Source organism: Muscardinus avellanarius (assembly GCF_963383645.1).
Source record: "Muscardinus avellanarius genome assembly, chromosome: 13".
Lineage (NCBI taxonomy): Eukaryota > Metazoa > Chordata > Mammalia > Rodentia > Gliridae > Muscardinus > Muscardinus avellanarius.
The window spans coordinates 1131515-1140325 of record NC_137799.1 but is presented as its reverse complement, the minus strand read 5'-3'; positions in this window follow the sequence as shown (position 1 = coordinate 1140325).

Genomic DNA, 8811 nt, shown 5'->3' with positions numbered 1-8811 from the left:
GCAGGGAATAGACCCTGTGGCGTAGCTGTGAGACTTCAGAGGAACGGCACTGCTGCATCCTGGCCCAGCTATTCTCGCTTTATTGGTAACCCTAGTTTTTAATAGGAGGAACTAAGCATTGATGGTTTGAGCAAATCTCAGCCAGTATCAGCCAACACATGTAAGGGCCTTTCCTGCAAAATACCTTTTAGATGTTCTTAGAGAAATGGTTGTCAGATGTCAGGTTGGTACAAGCTTCTATTTTGTTTTATGTTGAACCTGAAAAAAGATGGGCTTAAGTATAAAAGTATAATTTTGCTTTTAATTTTTTTTTTTTTTTTGGTCGTACTAGGGGTGGAACCCAGAGGCTTTCTACCTCTGGGCTATACTCCCAGACCTTTTTTTTAGTATATTTTATTTGGAAACAGGGTCTTGCTAAGTTGCCGAAAGCCTCACTAAGTAGCCGAGGCTGGCTTCGAACCCATGCGATCCTCCTGTCTCAGCCTCCCAAGCGCGGGGATTACAAGCGTGTGCCACCATGCCCGGCTTAATTTTTTTTTTTTTCTTTTGCAGTACTGGGGATGGAATCCAGGGACATTCTACCTCTAAGCCATACCCCTAGCCCTATTTTATTTTATTATTTTTTTTTTTGGTGGTACTGGGGTTCCTGGAAGCCCTTCTACCTCTGGGCTACACTCCCAGACCTATTTTATACTTTTTTTTTATATTTGGAAACAGGGTCTCTTAAGCCAGCGTGGCTGGCTTCGAACCTGCGTGATCCTCCTGTCTCTGCCTCTCAAGCGTGGGGATTACAAAGCGTGCCCACACGCCCGGCCCTAGCCCTATTTTTTTTTTATTTTGAAACAGCGTCTCACTAGGTTGATGAGTCTCACAACTTGCTGAGGTTGTACTCAAACCTGGATCCTCCTGTCTCAGCCTCCCAAGTACTGGGATTACAAATGTGCGCCGTCATGCGCAGCCCTGGCCTTGTTTTTTTTTTTTTAAACAGGGTCTTGCTAAGTTACTGAGGCTGACTTCATACCTGCAGTGCCCCTGGCTGAACCTCCCAAGCATTGGGATTACAGGTATGTGGTGCACCACGCCCAGCCCTGCCCTTATTTTTTATTGTGAAACACGATCTAGCTAAGCTGCTGAGACTGACTTTGAATCTGCAAAGCCCCTGGTTTAGCCTCCCAAGTACTGGGATAGCAGGTGTGCGCCACCACTTCTAGCTTCTTTCTGTCATTTTTTAGTATTAGGAGACCGTATCATTTGGGGGAAGCAGGCATTGGTCTCTGGTAATTAAGAATTTCAGCCGGGCATGGTGGTACACACTTGTAATCTCAGCACTTGGGAGGCTGAGACAGGAGGATCACGCAGGTTCGAAGCCAGCCTCAGTTACTTAGTGAGGCTCTCAGCAACTTAGTGAGACTCTGTTTCCAAATAAAATAGGTCTGGGAATATAGCCGGGAAGTAGAAAGCCTCTGGGTTCCACCCCCAGTACCACCAATAAAAAAAAAAAAAGAATTTCACCATCTTTTTTATGTTAGCTCTTTGGAAATAAAAACTCCACTTTTTTAATGCACAAGTGCTAAGTGTACAGCCAGATGTGTTTTTGTGTACAAATATGTCATTTCCAGCACTCTGAAAGGCCCTTCCTTCTCCTAGTAGGCAAGACTCACCCCCGGTATAACAGCTACTCAACCTCCATTGTCACGAATTTGCATATCTGGAATCTTTCCCTAAACACTGTTTTGTGGCCTTACGTGCTGGTGGTGCACACTTGTAATTGTAGTGCTTGGAAGGCTGAGTCAGGAGGATCACAGGTTCCAGGCCAGCCTTAGCAACTTAGTGAGACTCTTTTTTTTTTTTTTTGGCGTGTCTGGGGATGGAACCCAGGGGCATTTGACCTCCGAACTACACCCCCTGCCCTATTTTTTATTCTTTATTTTGAAACAGGGCCTCACTAAGTTGAGGAGGGCCTTACTAAGTAGCTGAGGCCATCCGCGAACTGCAATCCTTCAGTCTCAGCCTCCCCAAGGCTGGGATTACAAGCGTGCACCACCACGCCCAACTAGTAAGACTCTTTTTCCAAATAAAAGAGTTTCAGGCCAGGTACTTGGGATGCTAAAACAGGAGGAACACAGGTTTATGTCCCAGCTTCAGCAACTTGGTGAGTTCCTCAGCAACTTAGCGAGACCCTGTTTCAAAATAAAAAAAGCCGGTGTGGTGGGCACGCTTATTATCCCAGCATTCTGGAGGCTGAGACAGGAGGATCATGGTTCAAGGACAGCCCCAGCCACTTAGGCCCTTTGCAACTCAGTGAGACCTTGTTTCAAAATAAAGAATGAAAGCCGGGCGTAGTGGCGCACGCTTGTAATCCCAGCATTCAGGAGGCTGAGACCGGAGGATCACGGTTCGAGGACAGCCTCAGCTACTTAGTGAGGTCCTCTGCTACTCAGTGAGACCCTGTTTCAAAATAAAGAATAAAAAATAGGGCAGGGGGTGTAGCTCGGAGGTCGAATGCCCCTGGGTTCCATCCCCAGACCTGCAAAAAAAAAAAAAAAGAATGAAAAGTAGGGCTGGGAGTATAGCTCAGAGGTAGAATGCCCCTGGGTTCCATCCCCAGGACCACACACACAAAAATAAATAAATAAATAAATAAAATCCTGGGGCTAAGGGTGTAGCTCAGAGGTAGAATGCTCGAGTTTAATCCCCAGCAGCACACACAAGTAATATTGTTTTATATCTGCTAGAAGAACCTTTTGTGTTTGGCAGTACTCGGGCTCGAACCTGAGACCTCACGCATGCTAGGCAAGCACTCTGCCACTGAGATGCATCCCATTTTGTATTTCTTTGGCACAGAGTCTTGCCCATGCTGCCCTTGAACTTGTGATCCTCCTGCTTCAGCTCCGGTGCAGCTTAGCTTCAGACGCGTCCCTGGCAAGGTGTAAGTTTGCCACTTCCAGTGTGTTTGGAATGCGTTAGGGAGCCAGGACTGCCAGTGTGGGCCGCGCTCGAATGTGTGTGGATGCTGGTTTTGTTCTTAACACGCTGACCTGTCTGAGTTGGGACTTGTAGTAAAACCGATCCGGAACCTGAACGAGCCACAGTGTGTTTTGGTCCTGAGTTGGGTGCTCATAACATGACCTCTCACAGCGTAAGCTCAAAAGGGAAGCGGCGCCGGCCTCTGGGCCCTGTACCCTGTCTGTGTGGCCAGCGGGGTCCCTGCTCCTCCCTTGCCTTGTGTGGTTGCAGGCGGTCAGCCTGTGCAGGCCTGGCCATGGAGCCTGCACACACAGGAGCGCATCGGGGCCAGTGGTGGGCTGTGTGCTGATGGGCACCGCACTGCTGCGTCCTCATTGTGGCTGTCCAGTTCTTAGAGGTTCAAGTGTATTTGTAAACGAGATTCAAACCCAAGTTTAAGGAAGCCCTTCGGCGCCGAGACCCCAGAGTGCGCCATGACGTCCTTGGTACCTTGGAGCCTTTGCCCGCCTGCCACTGGCGTGTTGAGGGTGTCTGTTTTTCACGCCCCAGGCGGCGGTAGTGGTGCTGCCCCGCGCAGCAGGTGTCCGGCCAGTGGGCAGGGCCTGCGAGGTTGCAAGGGGCATCCAGAAGCCGGCGGCGCGGAGGTGGAGCCCTTCTGCATTGTGGTCTTCCCCTTTTTTCTTTTTCCTTTTTTGTGGTGTGGGAGTTGAACCTAGTGGGGTCTACCTCCGCGCTGCTCCCCTAGTCCTGTCTTATTTTGAAATGGGGTCTCCTAGGTCGCTGAGAGTCTTACTACTTGCTGAAGCTGTCTTCACACCTGGGAAGCTCCTGTGTCAGCCTCTCAGGCCCTGGGATAACAGGGGTGCACCACATCCAGTCGGCCTTTCCCCCTTTTCATCGTTCAAGAAAAAAGAGCGGCTGGGTATGGTCATGCATGCCTGTTATCCTGGTACCTGGGAGGCCGAGACAGAAGAATCACAGGTTCCAGACCACCCTCAGCAAGTTATTTTATTTTATTTATTTTATTTTTTTTTGCGGTACTGGGGGTGTTAACCCAGGGGCATTCTACCAGCCCTGGTTTTTATCCTTTTTTGGTACTGAGAATGGAACCCAGAGGCATTCTGTTCTCTGAGCTGGACCCCCACCCCTATTTTGTATTCTTTATTTTGTTTATTTTTTTGGTGGTACTGGTAAGGGTTCCTAGAAACCCTTCTATCTCCAGGCTACACTCCCAGACCTATTTTATATTTTTATTTTTATATTTGGAAACGGTCTCTTAAGCCAGCGAGGCTAGCTTCCAACCTGTGCGATCCTCCTGTCTCCGCCTCCCAAGCGCCGGGATGACAAGCAAGCGCTACCACACCTGGCCTAGTCTTTTTATTTTTTGAAACGGTCTCACCGAGTTGCAAAGGGCCTCGCTGATTACCTGAGGCTGTCCGGAAACTGATCCTCCAGTTTCCATCTCCTGAATGCTGGGATTACAAGCATGCACCACCACACCCGGCTGTTTATTTATTTATTTATTTTTCTGTAGTACTGGGGATGGAACCCAGGGCCTTCTACTTCTGGACTATACCTCCAGACCTGTTTTATATTTTATTTGGAAACAGAGTCTCCCTAAGTTGCTGAGAACCTCACTGAGCTGCTAAAGCTGGCTTCAAACCTGGGATCCTCCATTCTCAGCCTCCCAAGTACTGGGATTACAAGCGTGCACCATCATACCCAGGTTTTTTTTTTTTAATTAAGTAATTTATTTATTTTTGCCGGTCTGGGGATGGAACCCAGAGGCATTTGACCTACAAGCTACACCCCCTGCCATGTTTTTTTTTTTTTTTATTCTTTATTTGAAACAGAGTCTCACTAAGTTGCAAAGAGCCTCACTAAGTAGCTGAGGCTGTCTGCAAACCGTGATCCTCCAGTCTCAGCCTCCCGAATGCTGGGATTATAAGCGTCCACCATGCCCGTCTTTTTTTTTTTTTTTTTTTTTTTGCCGTACTAGGGATGGAACTCAGAGGCATTCTACCTATAAGCTACATCCCCAGCCCTATTTTTTATTCTTTCTTTCTTTATTTTATTTATTTATTTTTACTAATATAACATTTAGTTTAATTTCTTATATGCGTTAGTTACAGCTATGTTTAAAAGCTCGGAATAGTGTTTTACATGTCATATGTATGTGCAATTATGTTCAATTTCATTAAGAGTTTCACATACGTTTACAATTAGGATTACAGTTAGCATTAGGACTTCTATAACATTTAGTTTAATTTCTTATATGCGTTACTTACAGCTATGTTTATTTATTTTTAATTTTTTATTGAACATAAATGGTATACATTTAAACTATCCTTGATGCCTTCTCCTCACCCCCATTTTCCCTTCCCGCCTCCCACCAATGATTGTCCAGGGTAACCATGCCATATTCATAATTTTACACATATTCGGATGTAGACCCTCGTTAATCAAGTTCAGCCTTCCTCCTCTCCTATCTTTCCATTCAAGCTTTGATGGTATTTCCCCTCCATTACCTGGAGTACCACTGGTATCCTCTGTGTTCCCTAGTTTGGGCATATTAGAGGAAACATGTACCTTCTCCTTCTGTGCTTGGCTGATCTCACTTAACATGATGCTCTCCAGGACTTTCCATCTTCTTGCAAATGGTATGATTTTGTTCTTCTTTATGGCTGAGTAGAATTCCATTGTGTGTATTTCCCAGAGTTTTGCAATCCATTCTTCTGTTGATGGAGACCTGGGTTGGTTCCATATTTTGGCTATTATGAATTGTGCTGCTATGAACATAGGTACACATATGTTGCTGTATTTCTCTGAATTCAACCCTTTTGGAAAAATACCCAGGAGTGGTAGAGCTGGATCGTATGGTGGATCTATTCCTAGCTTTCTTAGGAATCTCCACACAGATCTCCATAGTGGCTGAACTAGTTTGCATTCCTACCAACAGTGTAAGAGAGTTACTCTTTCCCCACATCCTCACCAGCATTTGTTGTTGTTTGATTTCTTTATGCTTGCCACTCTGACTGGGGTTAGATGGAATCTCAGTGTAGTTTTGCATCTCCCTGATGGCCAGTGATGAAGAGCATCTTTTCATGTATCTATTGGCCCTTTGTATCTCTTCTTTAGTTAAGTGTCTATTCAGTTCATTTGCCCATTTCTTGATTGGGTTGTTTGTTTTGCTAGTGTAGAGTTTTTTGAGCTCTTTGTATATTCTGGATATTAGCCCCCTATCAGAGTGGTGTCTGGTAAAGATCTCTTCCCATTCTGTAGGCTTCCTCTTTAAGTTTTTGATGGTTTCCTTTGATGAGAAGAAACTTTTTAGTTTGATGCTATCCCACTTGTTAATTCTTGCTTTAATTTCCTGAGCTTTGGAGGTTTTGTTGAGAAAGTTACTGCCTGTGCCAATATGTTGTAGTGTTGAACCTATGCTCTCCTCTACTAACTTCACAGTCTCAGGTCTGATTTCTAAGTCTTTGATTGATCTTGAGTTGATTCCTGTGCATGGTGAGATGTAGGGGTTTAGTTCCATCTTTCTACAAATGGATAGCCAGTTCTCCCAGCACCATTTGTTGAAAAGGCTGTCTTTTCTCCAGCGTATGAGTTTGGCCCCTTTGTCAAAGATTAATTGACTAAAGATGTGTGGGTTTGTTTCTGTATCTTCTATTCTAATCCACTGGCCAGTATATCTGTTTTTGTGCCAGTACCATGCTGTTTTTACTACTATTGCTCTATAGTATAATTTGAAGTCTGGGATTGTGATGCCTCCTGCATGTTTCTTGTTGCTGAGAATTGCTTTGGCTATTCTAGGTCTTTTCTTTCTCCATATAAAGTTCATGATTGATTTTCTAGGTCTATGAAGAATGTTGCTGGTATTTTAATGGAAATTGCATTGAATCTATAGATCACTTTTTTAAATTCTGTATTTTGAAGCAGGGTCTCACTGAGTTGAAAGGGCCTCACTAAGTAGCTGAGGCTGTCTGTGAACCACGGTCCTCCTGTCTCAGCCTCCCAAATGCTAGGATTACAAGTGTTTGCCACCATGCCTGGCCAGTGGTTTTAATCCCCAGTACCAAAAATAAACAATTTTTTTTTGTGGGTTTGGGGAGGGAACCCAGGGGCATTTGACCTCCGAGCTACATTTCCTGCCCTATTTTTTATTCTTTATTTTGAAACAGGGTTTCACTAAGTAAGTTCCTGGCTGTCCAGGAACCACGATCCTCTAGTCTCAGCCTCCTGAATGCTGGGATTACAAGCATGCGCCACCATGCCCGGCTAATAAATTTAAAACATAGCCATCTTTATAGTCAGCCAGTATGGGGTGAAAGGCCATGTTAGCGTGTGTCCAGGCATATACCAGTAGGGCCTGGGTCCCTCAGTCCCCGGGACTGCAGGCACTGGAAGCAGCCTCAGCGTGCAGAGCAGACTGGCGAGGGCCTGTTGGAGGAAGGGCCCAGTGTCCGGTGTCTGGGGTCCCGGTGAGGTGCGGGCTGTCATGGCTTCCTCCGAGTGTGCTGGGTACTCTGGGTGATGCGCCTGTCTGGTGTGGGTGTGAAGGAGAGTGCAGACAGCAAGGCCAGCCCGGGGTCGGGCGTGCTTGGACTCAGCCTGTGGGATTGGAGAGTCCCTGGCACGTGGCAAGTGGCAATGGCGGGGAGACCCGCCTTCTGGGGCAGTGTGCTGGAGGAGGAGGACCCTCCCAGATCCCACTGGGACTGGCCAGCCACTGGCCTGCTGCTAGAGGCCCGTCACTTTCTCGGGAGCGGTCCTGTGCTGCTGTGTCCAGCCCACATGGCCGCGCTGTGGCCTTCGGCCAGTCCCTGAGTGCGTGAGTGGCTTGCTGGTGCTGAGGTGCCAGTGCCCAGGGCTTGGCGCCATCAGGATGATCCTTTTGGCCACTTGAACATGGAGGCCAGCGAGTAAGGCAAGTTGGTGGGGCCTGTGGCCGAGTGGAGCCTCACGCCTCCTGGAGGCCAGGCTGCGGTGGGACGGCAGGCGCAGGGCAGGCAGTGTTCCCTCTTCCTGCAGAGGAGGGGAAGCACCTTTGCTTGAGTGCAGGAGTGGTTCTAAGAGGCAAGTAAAAGAGCGAGGCTTTGTTCTGCAGGCTCTTGGCTGCTCCGAGCTGCGCACAGTTCCTACTCCCTGCTCCTAGGCACACCTGCTGCCTCCTGCAGCTCTTTTGGGCTGCACCAGCTCCCTGTGGCCCATGCTCCCCCGGCTCTGAGCAGTGGTCAGCCTCAGCCCTGAAGGCTGCTTTGGCGAGGGGCGTCACCAAAGAGCAGCGTGCCCCGAGCACGGGCCCTGCTGCCATGGCTGCGTGCTGCGGCGTGGAGAAGTCGGGTTTGCCGTCACTGGGCTGCCGCCAGGGGTGTTTCTGCCCACGTTTTCTCGTTGACATCTGTGGCATGGATGTTTCTGTACTTGCTGCATAAGCCAGAACTCTGGGCTCGTGTACTGCCTGTCTGGGGGTACCTCTTCTCTTTCCTCCTGGAATGAGGCCGGGATTTGGAGGTTTGTGGCGGGTCTCCCTCTCTTCCCTCTTCCCCGTGTGGAGGAGTGCAGGTGTTCTTGAGAGGCCTGGGTGCTGCTGCCAGGTTCCAGGACAGAGCTCCTTGAGGCACTTTGCTGGCTCTCTCCACCTGACCAGCAGGTCTCGGCCTGGGCCAGCCTTGCGTGGACCGCTCTTCCTGGGTTCCTGTACAGGGAGGTCCCCGCTGGGCAGGCAGGGAGACTGTGAGCTCACCCGCTGGGAGTCAGGCAGGAGCCCAGTGAGGCCGCTGTGCTGGCGGGGAAGAGCAGGCCCAGGCTGAGGGAAGGCCGCAGTGCAAGGACGGT